The sequence below is a fragment of the Triturus cristatus genome, chromosome 8 (genome assembly GCF_964204655.1).
Source record: "Triturus cristatus chromosome 8, aTriCri1.1, whole genome shotgun sequence".
In the NCBI taxonomy this organism is placed as follows: domain Eukaryota; kingdom Metazoa; phylum Chordata; class Amphibia; order Caudata; family Salamandridae; genus Triturus; species Triturus cristatus.
This window is the reverse complement of record NC_140591.1, coordinates 1,698,562,506-1,698,575,723: the sequence shown is the minus strand read 5'-3', so window position 1 is coordinate 1,698,575,723 and position 13,218 is coordinate 1,698,562,506.

Sequence of the window (13,218 nt, the reverse complement as noted above, 5' to 3'; positions counted from 1 at the left end):
TCCCCACGCCCCTGCATGCACAGGTGTCTCCTAAGGGCAGATATCGCGCTCGATTGGTGAAAGTGTGCACAGTTCCCCACCCCCCTGCATGCACAGGTGTCCCCTGCGGGCAGATATCGCGCTCGATTGATGAAAGTTTGCACAGTTCCCCACCCCCCTGCATGCACAGGTGTCTCCTAAGGGCAGATATCGCGCTCGATTGGTGAAAGTGTGCACAGTTCCCCACCCCCCTGCATGCACAGGTGTCCCCTGCGGGCAGATATCGCGCTCGATTGGTGAAAGTTTGCACAGTTCCCCACCCCCCTGCATGCACAGGTGACTCCTAAGAGCAGATATCGCGCTCGATTGGTGAAAGTTTGCACAGTTCCCCACCCCCCTGCATGCACAGGTGACTCCTAAGAGCAGATATCGCGCTCGATTGGTGAAAGTTTGCACAGTTCCCATCCCCCTACATGCACAGGTGACTCCTAAGGGCAGATATCGCGCTCGGTTGGTGAAAGTTTGCACAGTTCCCATCCCCCTGCATGCACAGGTGACTCCTAAGGGCAGATATCACGCTCGATTGGTGAAAGTTTGCACAGTTCCCATCCCCCTACATGCACAGGTGACTCCTAAGGGCAGATATCGCGCTCGATTGGTGAAAGTTTGCACAGTTCCCATTCCCCTGCATGCACAGGTGACTCCTAAGGGCAGATATCGCGCTCGATTGGTGAAAGTTTGCACAGTTCCCCACCCCCCTGCATGCACAGGTGTCTCCTAAGGGCAGATATCGCGCTCGATTGGTGAAAGTTTGCACAGTTCCCCACCCCCCTGCATGCACAGGTGACTCCTAAGGGCAGATATTGCGCTCGATTGACTCCAGGTGATGTTCCCTCTCCTCTGGGCAGACGCCAGTCCTGGGTGTACAGTGCTTCTCTGAGTACTCTGCGGTGTTCTCTCTCCTCTGGGCAGACGCCAGCCCTGGGTGTGCAGTGCTTCTCTGAGTACTCAGCAGTGTTCTCTCTCCTCTGGGCAGACGCCAGCCCTGGGTGTGCAGTGCTTCTCTGAGTACTCTGCGGTGTTCCCTCTCCTCTGGGCGGACGCCGGCCCTGGGTGTGCAGTGCTTCTGTGAGTACTCTGCGGTGTTCCCTCTCCTCTGGGCACACGCCAGTCCTGGGTGTACAGTGCTTCTCTGAGTACTCTGCGGTGTTCTCTCTCCTCTGGGCAGACGCCAGCCCTGGGTGTGCAGTGCTTCTCTGAGTACTCTGCGGTGTTCTCTCTCCTCTGGGCAGACGCCAGCCCTGGGTGTGCAGTGCTTCTCTGAGTACTCTGCGGTGTTCCCTCTCCTCTGGGCGGACGCTAGCCCCGGGTGTGCAGTGCTTCTCTGAGTACTATTCGATGTTCCCTCTCCTCTGGGCTGACGCCAGCTCTGGGTGTGCAGTGCTTCTCTGAGTACTCTAAGGTGTTCCCTCTCCTCTGGGCAGACGCCAGCCCTGGGTGTGCAGTGCTTCTCTGAGTACTCTGCGGTGTTCCGTCTCCTCTGGGCAGACGCCAGCCCTGGGTGTGCAGTGCCTCTCTGAGTACTCTGCGGGGTTCCCTCTCCTCTGGGTGGACGGCCGTCCTGGGTGTGTAGTGTTTCTCTTTGTACTCTGCGGTGATCCCTCTCCTCTGGGTGGACGCCACCCCTGGGTGTGCAGTGCTTCTCTGAGTACTCTGCGGTGTTCCCTCTCCTCTGGGCGTACGCCACCCCTGGGTGTGCAGTGCTTCTCTGAGTACTCTGCGGTGTTCCCTCTCCTTTGTGCAGACACCAGCCTTGGGTGTGCAGTGCTTCTCGGAGTACTCTGCAGAGTACCGTCTCCTTGGTTGACCAGTGCACAGTTTTAAATGAGTCTCACAGACAGAGGATTTGGCTTTCTAGTCTTTTACAGGACCGGTTTATATTCACTTCCCCTTCCGTGCGTCATGTCCAGTCTCTGCTCTACACTAATGGCAGAAGATCCTTGACCTATGAGAACCATAGAATGGACAATATATTATTTCTACCTCTGTGGCATTTTAGTATAATGCGAGATGTGGTGTAAATAGCAACTATTTGTGATAACAGGTATATGACACGACCTTGTTCTTAGCACACTTCGTAGAACGTGTTGCTTTCTTGGCGATACCAATATGGAACTAGAACGGAATCAGCCTGCTCCCCTAGAATGGATACCTAATAGGTTTAGGTATAAAAAGGTATTTCTTCCTTGGTGACTGAGTACACCATGGAACTAAATATGTACATAAAAAGGATCCTGGTCTGTGCACTTAGTAATGATACGCAGAGCGCTTTTTGAGTGTTCTGCCAGCCAAAACTGGCAAATTTGGTGTATTTTGGCTTCTTGAACAAGGAACAGTCTTTGGGCTGTTTTGGTGCAGTTTGTTTTTGGATTACTTTTGAGAAGCTCTTCTTGTAAATATGACTTACAATTAATATTTACAAATGGTTTGGTTTAAGTAGTTTGTGGGATGTCTTTTGTTTCTGTCCTAAGTGTTGGATTTGTGGGTTAATTGTGTGTTTGAATGTCTATGTGGTTTGTGATACTTGTGTGAGTGAGTAGTGATTAAGCTTTTTGTGTAAGAAATGGCTAGCCTTAAGCACGCTGTATTGTGTGTTCTGAGTGTATGACCCCCTTCTGAAAATGTCTGGAATGAGCTCAATGTGTTTTTTTTGTCATCATTCTGTTATGCAAAATATCATTGAATAAAATACATGTAAAACAAAATCCAGAAATGAAATTATGTAACATATGCTAAATAGCTACACGCCATCATTAAAATTGAAAGAGTAAGAAACTATACGTGTGTGCAAATTGCCACAATGCTAGAGATAAAATTAGAATTCACAATCAATAGGAATAAAATAGTCCTCATAGAAAGGAAGAAAAAACAATATTGTGTGCTTTGCAATAAATAGGACTAAATACGAAATGTTACAGCATTTTCCTTAGATACCTTGTTTTAGATATTAAAAGGCATTCACATCCTCTGAGTGAATAGGTTGTTGCTGAAATACACACGACATTACAGAACAACAGATTTTGACTGTCTTGAAATACCTGACTTTTAAATAGACTGTGACCGTGCTTATATTTCAACGCTAGAAAAAAAAAGCTTTCAAACAGCTGTGTTTAAGCTGTCTCACTGAGAAGAAGCTGTCTGACACAACAAACGGAGATTAAACATTTTCAGGACATTATAATACGGCAAAAGGTTGTTTTTTTTCCCCAGAGAAAGGTGCAGAAATTGACACCTGCTGGTCAGATCACAGCTGCGTAAATAGCACATGGCTATTCCTGACCACAAGCCACAGAGGGAAACTGCTGGGTCAACTTGATTTTAAGTTAGTGCAAACCTGGTATAAAGGCGTGCATTACAGACTGCTGATTTTAAAAGTTAAAAAAGACAGTTTCATTATTTTGGATAACAGAGAAAAGATTGAAAGTAGGGAATTCCTTTCTTAATGCCTTCTTACATAAGCACATCCGTGGTTCTGATGTTAAATAATAACTGTCCTTAAAAGTGGCGCAGACTTTTCATATTTCAAGTAAGGCTTCTGTGCTTAGGGTTATGAATGAATGCGTGTAAAGGCAAAAAGGGAAGGAATGAGGCTTGCTTTTCATATGCGGAACCATCAAAATGGTTCGTGTTATAAAAAATTAAAAAAAGGGAATTTTGATTATAAGAAAAAAAAATGTTTATTAAAAGAAAGTGCACTATAAACTTTTTTTAATCTCTATAATGCCTAATAATCATACTGTGAACTCCTAGCATCGAAGTTAAATTTAAGCAGTGCTGTACCGTAATGGGGGGAAACAAAATGTAAAATGGCACTTTACCCAGGTGTACAAAACTCATTTTTTAAGGGTGTTCCTTATACATTTCTGATTCCCCATTCCTGGGATATCTCGGGGAGACACTGGGGATCCCTAATATGCAAAAACATTGTGGGTTATTAATTTTTAAGTGCCCCTACTACCAAAGGCGAATTTGGGCAAAATGTACCTTTTAAAAGCAGTTTTCAAACTGATCTCAGGCTTCAGTAATCTCGCATGTTCGCGGAGATTTTTTGCAGTTTCGCGACATTTTGCGAAAGGCACTTTCGCAGATTCCGCCCACCCTTAGTTTTTTTAAGCCCGTTATGTAATAAGAATCCATGTTAAATTAGCAGTTTTCGATTTTCCTGCTGCACCTATAACATGAGAGCATGGTCCTAAGCGTACAACGTAGGTGCTTTTATTAAAGAAAAATCATTTTAGAAGTGTCTGCAGTCCTCTACAAGTAATGCAAGGTTTATGAGTAAAAGAGTAGAACATTTCCATTTCTTGAGGGTTTTCAGATGAATAATATAGGAATACACAGATGTAAGGATTTAGAGTATGTCTGTATTGTTTTTCTCTTTTCCTCAGAAGTTAGTAAATGAACACAGACTTCCTTAGCTGCTTCAAATAGTGTAATAGGTCCAGGGTTTTTACTCTCAGATAGATGAAAGTGGTTCTTGGGTGCTTTGTTAATATATGGGGCGCCCCAAGACTAGGAAGTATTCTGAGACTATCCTCTCTGTTGATAGATTATTTGTATGCCTTGTCTAAAGACCTTATGTTCTGTCCACCAATAGATATTTGCTGCTTTACAACCATTGCCAGAGGGGCGCGGACATCAGATCCTGCCTGGGGAGTCAGCACCAGTCCAGCTTGAAGCCAAGGTGAAGGTAACCAGCACAGGCGTTGCTGGCAACTAGGACCTCAGTGAAAGCAGAAGCACTGGGATGTGCAGTGTGTACCCCTGCCACTGTCTTGGGCGAAAGACGGGGTCACAAAATCAGAAAGGAGAAATCGTGGATCAAGTTTTTGATGGCCAGCTGAGTCACAGACCGACCAGAACGGCAAGGAGGCTTTGCTTGAGGTGACCCCTTTTGAAACAAGGGTTGTTTCAGAGATCCTAGCATCAGGCCTCTGAATCCTGGTCCCAAAGTGAATGCAAGTTTGCACCTTTGTTTGTTGATCAAGAGATACCTGGACACACTGGATACAATTAGTGGCCCCAACAAAAGAGCAGTGCGCCAGCGGAGCAATACAGGAGTTAGGGAAGGACTTGAGTTTAGGGTACAGGTGCTGTGTCTCCGGTGCCTGTTAGATTGAAGTGAAGAAAACTGGTGCACTGCCTGAGACACTGGACAGGATCATTGAAAGACTTTTTCTTCTCAAACTGGGCCGTGATTCCTGAGATGCGAGTTGTGCAGCTCCACCGTGGGAACAACAGGAGCCTGCCTGTGAGGCTCAAACACACACAGGGAGAAGACTCCCCTCTGGCTGGTTGTACAGCGGCTTCAATTTCCCAAGGACTTCTTTTTGTTAGTAATGTACCCCTTTAGTCGTCCCATTTTTGAGGAGGAGCAGCCCTTTGCGGCTCCTCGTCCTAATTCCTATGGCGCTGTGTGGTCCTCCTGGTCCCCTGGAGCCAGGATTGTTTTTGAATACATTAATTGATACTCGAGCCCGCATAAAAGGAACACTGGAAAAGTCTATTGAAAATGTTTTTTATGTAGAATTGGACTAGATGGTTCTAGGATTTGCTTTCTGCTTGGGGTTGAAAAATATTGATAGTTCTGTTTGTGATAATAGTCATTACACTTTCCTGCTACCTGTATGACCCAATGCTCTGTTCCCTTTGTACTCCTGCCTATACCTTATATATACCCGCTTAACAATATTTAGAATGAGAAATGCCCACCTAGCAATGGATTAGGATATTGATGAATTTATGAGAATAAATGTGCAAAATATTTTCTATGTTCCTACTAGATCATAGGAATGTCTTTAGCTCATGCTAAAAGAACCATCTGTTAAAGATTGCAGGAATCTGTTAGCATGAGCTGAAAGCCATTTTATTCTTGGCAGCCATCTTAGTTAGCCATGTGCTCGCCATGTCCTTTCTCCCTCTTCCAGAGCCCTGCACATGCTCAGAAAGGCCTAGCTATTAGAATGCACCTGCTCCTGGTATAGAACTCTCAGGCTATTCTTACTGATGTGCTCAGTTTAGTCTCCCCTCCCTCCTTGTTGAGCAAGCACATTTTGTATACCCATATTAGTCAATAAGCATGCTTGTATGTGCCAGGACCTCCCCTTGGTTTTATGCTGACTAATGTAACCTATGCATATATAAGGCCCCTGCTCTCTGTACTCCTTAGAATGCCTCCTACAGTGGCCTGAGGGTACCGTATGACGCAGTCTCCCTCATGTGAGGTTAATACACGTTATTTTTATATAACAGCTTCCGTGCCAATCTCTTCTTTGTTGGTTTAAAAGAACCAGGTGTATCAGTGAACCCCTTAGAAGGTTTTTATTTCTTCAGCCCAACTCTCTTTTGCCTTTTTATTAATGGGTTAATAGAAGCATTGAATGCAGGGGAAAAACATTGATGCTCCCAGGCTGGCGAAACGCAAAATACCACCCCTATATTTGCAGATTATAAGCTCCTGCTTGCAAAATACCCTATGGGAATTCAGAGGACCCTCAACAACTTTAGTGTCTTCTGCAAACAACAGGGACTGGAAATTAACCTCCAAAAAACAAAGTATATGGCCTTCAATGTAGGTAAAACATGACTCGCCCTAATCCTTGCCTGGATGGAAGTCCTCTAGAGAGGGTAACCATCTTTGATTATCTGGGAATTACGTTGACAGAGAGAATGGACTGGGGTGTCCACATCAGCAAAGCAAGCTTGAAACTAACCCAGACAATGGGGGGTATTTTAAAATTATATAGGACTTGCTCTGAAAAATTGGTGAGTCCAGTGGTGGAGATTTATAAAAACCAGGCCAGGAGTGCTGCCCTATATGGAGCAGAGTTATGGGGACATTGTCCATCTGGCTCGTTAGCACGCAGTAAGAATCTATTTGCTAGGCAACTTAAGAAACTTCCTTCTAGCACCCCTCTAACACCTCTCTGCATGGATCTTGGGATTAGGTCCATTGCGGATGAAGTTGCTCTTAGACCCTTAAATAATGGCGTCGCCTGTGGTGCACCCCTGAATTAGCGATATACAGGGAAGAACTGACTGAAGTCATGGGGCTGCGAGGTGCAGGCAAGCTGCCATGGTTGTTGTACATCAAGAAAACATGTGAGGGCCTGGGCAGGGGTAGAAAGAAATCTCCCAAATGACTTCCAGAAAGGCCCTGGTAGAGAGTTCTAGAGATCATAATCTCACCCAGCTCGAGAGGAGGCCTTCAGCGGGTCGACTGACTGCTGAATTTCTGAAAGTAAAAAAGAGATACACTCTAGAATCTGTGTTGGATGACATACAGCCGCTCCTCGCCAAGAAGCTCTATTTACAATTTAGACATGGAGTCCTTCCGCTGCATTCATTCACAAAACAATGGGTGGGCTCCACCAACGGGGAGTGTCCTGCAATAACACAGACGAGACGGAGCTTCATGTGGTATTTTTCTGCCAGGGCTATAGGAGGGCAAGGTCGCGATGGTTACTTCAACTTTGTAGGAACCTGGGGTCTAGACACTGTCGCGATGTGCACAGGATAATAAAATCTGATACACATATGCCTATCGTGTTTTCAATTTCACGCTTTTTATTTACCATGTGGTGCACTCATAGAGCCATCCTAAAAAAGATTGCTAGTAGGAATGGCAATAGTCCATGACTCCTCCTGTTTTAATCTCCTTATTGTTGATTCTCTTACAGACTATTTTCTTGCTTATGTAGAAATAACTGAACTTCTTTTAATGACCGACACTCGCCCAGACTAAATGTTATACAGATCGTTGCCCCTCAAGGTTTCAGTTTTAGCGAAATCTTATGCTGCTAAGTAGGGGCAAATATGATGGCTGAGAAAATGTATTGCCCCTCTGTTTATTTTTTATTATCTTATGTGCATTGTAATTTTAAACTGTAGTACACAATGGAGCAAAAATGTCCCATCAAAATAGCTTTTTAATGTACATTGCACAAGCACTTTATGCCCTGTTTATAAAGATGGTTGATATGTGGAAAAGCTGCCCCAGAATGAGGAACGTTGATCTTCTCTTTCTTAATTATACGTACATTATTGTATTTTAAACTGTTATTTTAATTGTACATTTATGGCCAAGTGTGCCGAAATAAAGTTTTATGAATGAATGAATATAGAGTAGACGTGTACATATATTGTAGAAGTCTACAGGGTAGAAGTATAGTAGAAGAGACATATTGATTGGCCTGACAAAATTCTTCCTTATGTTGTGTAATACATGTTTTTATATGTCTGTATGTAATGGGTTCTAAAATATTATTATATATACTGTGTTTTATTGGATTAAAAGCATATATATTTCTAGCATTGTGGCATTGTAACGCCCTGAACGTCTCAGGATCGTTTAACAGACACGACAATGAGGACGCAACCACTTGTGAAGGGTTAGTTCTTTTAATGAAGGCAAATAAAATACAAAGAACAAACAAAAGTTATAGTCACTGGAATCCTCCAGGCTAAGTACGTTACCAGCCCACAGCACGGATGGTCCTAACCGTCCTCTGCATATACGCCGATCCCGGCGTATGCCAACAGAGGGCAGAAATGAAATGGCCGACAATGCCAATCGGTAGGCTGTGAGGGGCACGAAGAGTGTTGGGGAGAATCGAGGAGTCAGGGAAACACCCAGCCGGGGTCTCTACCTGAAGGGAGCAGCCGCTCAACCTCTTCCTCAGACTGCACCGGGACGCGGAGTCACCTCCTGGTGATGCGTCACCGATACCCCAATCACAAGCAAGAAGACTGAACCGAGAGCAGCCGCTCGATCGATCCTGTGGACTTCCGAGTCTGTAACGCGGCAAACACCTCCTGGTGTGCGTTACAGCTGGCAGTCCCTGTGTCTCTGGTCGGGCTGGGAGTTACGACTCCAACCAGCAAAAGCGCCACTGCGCTTGGACTCAGCCGAGTCAAAAAGCGAAGCTCAATGGTTGACCGGTAGAGCTTCCGGGTCCTTCACAGGTGACGATGGGGCAAGACACGGCCCAGGGAGTAACGACTCGACCTACCTCCGTTCTTGCCTTACTGGAGCACCACTCCGGAACACTGCTCTTCACGAAGCAGGTACGTCGGTGTAAACACAATATCCGACAGCCTTGTACCTCCCGGTTCCTCCCTTTATAGGGCGTGTTTTCCTTGAGTTATGTAACAGCTCTCCTGTTTACATAAGGGCGTGTTTCCCTTGAGTTATGTAACAGCTCTCCTGTTTACATAAGGGCGTGTTTCCCTTGAGTTATGTAACAGCTCTCCTGTTTACATAAGGGCGTGTTTCCCTTGAGTTATGTAACAGCTCTCCTGTTTACATAAGGGCGTGTTTCCCTTGTATGACAGGAATTCTTGACAGGCATTCAAGTTTGTTATCTTTTTGGTTTGTTGAGAGGCTTTATTCTGCATGTTTGCGAGGTTGAGTGTATGTGTAATTGTGATTCTTTATTATACTAGAAGAAAGCACATACTGCTCTGTCTTCCAAACTCAGCTTTTATCTCGAGTCTTGATCTTCACAGCAGGGTTGTCTCCAGGCTGAGGCACCCACAACAGAGGAACAACGGGATGTGAGCAGGCTGCACCTTGACCATCAAAAACCACATCTGAGTGAACAGGAAGAGACAGAGGTCTGCTCCCCTTCAACGGGAGCCTTTAAAAGATACTGCAGCCCCATTCCACACCTCTGCCATCCACCAAATGACACAGGATGACTAATTAGAAACCCTTGATATCATTGACTTAATCGAACTTCAAAGAAGAAGCCTGTCTCCTTGTTTCCACTTCAGTGTATGGGTTCCCTCTCTCCAGTCCAAGGAATGTCAGAGATACACTTCCACTGTCTGAGAAAGCAGCCTCACCTCCATCTTGTGAACATGAATGGACAGACGCTGCCAAAATAGAATCCATAGGCCTGTGTCACTCTAGTTCACTCGGCCATTGGCGTACTGAATACAGCCTCTGCCAGCACACATGCACACGTCCAAGCGCACAGCATGTTGGTGCTCGGATTCCAGGTTCCCCGAGAGCAGCAGAGGTTTAGGTGAATCAATCAATAGGCTCCCATTCAGTCGACTCATGTAAAAAGGCTGGTCATTTAAATATTTACAAACGCGGTGTACTTCCACCACCATACTACACGACTTAGACCAGTGATAGGCTCAGCAGTCCTTCTGTCACTATCAGGTCTCAGTTTGTCAGCTTCAGGGCATCTCCAGAACCGACCATAAGTCAAGGGCAGGTGGAGGCCGTCACACGCACGCTAGATTAGTGTCTGACTGGGGCCAAAGTCCAAAAGTCAGCATAACAGAATACCACAGTCCGGGGACACAAGGCAGGGGTCATGAGTGTACAATAGGCAGTATATATGTCTCATGGAAGGGCTGAAAAGGAAAGTCTGTACCTCACATCAGTTACTTGAATCTGGTGATTCTGGAATAATTTTTAGAATGGGGTGCTGGCCATTGGTGTCAACTCACTAAGAGTACAGGGTGTTGAAAAATCTCTTTGTTTCTAACACGCAAGTGTTGCATAAATTGCTTATGAGCGAAAGAGCTCCATTCAGACAGTAGAGAGACAGACAAGATGTGATTTCTTTAAATGGGCGCCACTGTTGTCATTGGACCCAAAATATATAGACGCAGACACGCTTAGACACTTGCAGCGGCTAAAATAATTATATAAGTCTCGATGAGATGTTCTTTGCCCAGCATTAATTTGTATCACATCGCTCCGATTTTTTAACAAAACGCGTGCACTTTACATTTTTAACATTTTGTTTGCACTGAACTGTATTTTACCTGTGTTATATCGCCTACACCTCGTTCCACCGCGGAGCTTCCCCGATTGTTGTGGAGGGTGCAGGCGAAATAGCATTTCTTCTGTGGCTGTTGGGGGCGGAGCACCGCGACTAGCGCCGTGCTTGCAGCCTATATCTGCCACATGACATTCCCGTCACGCAGCGGACACGCGCCGCTGGCACGCCAAAGGCACGCCTAAGGCAAGCCCGTCTGCGCCCATCCGGGGCCAGGGGCCATACACTATGCCCACTTTCTACGCTATTCCGCGTCCGAGTTAAACTCGTTTCAGGGGAATTGGGCTATTGACCCTCACACTCAGAGCACCTTAGAAAATCTGGGGATCCTGATCCATAAGGGTGTTGATTGTAAATCCCCCTCTAAATTACCTGGTCAGGAGCCCTCAACAATCAACTGCAAACTTCTAAAAACCCCTACCTCTCCTGCAGGTCTGGGACAGGAGGAACTGTCAATTGATCTTCTACCTCCTAGACACCGACAAACCAGATATCCTCCTCCTATCAGAAACTTGGCTGACGGCTGAGTCCAGCCCTGACATCGTAGCAGCAATCCCAGACAATTATTATATCCTCCAGACTAATAGGTCGGAGAATAAAGCTGGAGGAGGGGTTGCAGCCGTAATATCAAAGACACACAAATTTACCTCTCTAGCTTTATTAGGTATATTAGGTATCCCATCAGTTGACAGCCTTATATTAAATTTTGAATCAAATCACTCCCCTTTTATATGCACGTTATTCTATAGACCCCCCCTCCATATGCCCACATTTTCGCAGTCATTGGGCAACGTCATTGCGGAGCTGGTCATAAACCATGCCAGAGTGCTGATAATTGGCGACTTCAACTATTGGCCACACAATGCACGGGAAAGCCCCTGCTCGGCTGAATTTACCGACCTGCTAATGGGAATGAATTACACCCAGCATATCAAGGTAGCTACTCACATAAAGGGACATACCCTTGACCAGGTCTGGACATCCAATCTAGAGATAGCTGACCTACGAATTTTCCCCTGCACATGGTCGGACCACTATTTTATTACCTTCTCCATTCCCAATATGCCTCCTCCCAAAGTCCCGCCTCCAGGTACTATCATGGCCAGAAACTGGAGCCGAGTAGACACCTCAGAATTATGTGCCCTACTAGCCGTTTCTACACCCCTTGGCCAGACGGCATCCCCTCACACCTAGGCGGAAAATATTAATGCCTGGCTGGAATCGGCTGGAGACAGCGTAGCCCCCCTGAAGAAAATTTAAAATAGGAGGCCCCATGATGCCCAACGTTGGTTCTCCGACAATTTGAAGGAGAAGAAATTGGCTCTGCGTCAATCTGAACGCAAGTGGAGACAGGATTACTGCTCCAATAAAAAGGCAATTTTCATATCAGCTCTCAAAGAATACAAAAGCGCCATCCTCAGGACCAAATCTGAATACTTTTCCTCTAAAATTTCAGAATCGACTAACAAAGCGAAGGACATCTTCTCCATAGTAGATGAACTCGTCAAACCTGATCGTGTCACTGCAAAACCCACCCCATCACAATCCCTATGCGATTCTCTTAACACTTATTTCATCGAAAAAATTGCCACCATCAAATCTAGTATCCCCAAGGCCATCTCACCACCAGATCCCCGTCGTTCACATTCGAATTCTCACTATCTCGACCAAATTCCACGTATTACTCAGGAGGTCTTTTTTTCCCTACTTAAAAAGGTCTGTTCCGGCTCCCCTACGGACAGCTGTCCCCCCCCATATCCTCTGGGAAGTTTTTCTTCACTGTCCCAAGCCCCCATTGTCACTCCTTAACAATTCCCTCACCAAGGGTATTGTCCCCCATCTATTTAAGAGTGCGGAAGTCGTACCCATCCTAAAAAAAAAGGCACTGATCCTTTAACACCTAGCAACTTCCGCCCTATATCGCTGCTGCCAATCCTGGGAATAATTCTAGAGGCCCATGTTGCTAACTGACTTAGCACCTTTGTAGAGCATTCTCACTACCTAGACTCACACCAAGCAGGCTTTAGACCCGAACATTCTACTCAGTCGTCTTAGCACCTCTCCACGAATTAAGAAGGGGTGCAGACCAGAACACCACGCAAGCCCTAGTGCTCCTGGATCTTTCGGCCGCTTTCGACATGGTCGACCACCGTCTGCTGGTCGACCGGGTCGAAAGCGCCGGGATCCGGCGCCTTTCACTGAAGTGGATCTCTTCTTTCCTTAGTGACCGCTATCAAGCAGTCCGCCTCGCCAGTTTTTCTGATGAGACAAGAAGACTGACATGCGGGGTACCACAGGGCTCATCCCTATCCCCTCTCCTCTTCAATCTGTATATCTTCCCCCTGATTCTGGTCCTTCGCAAGAGAGAGGTCGTTACCTT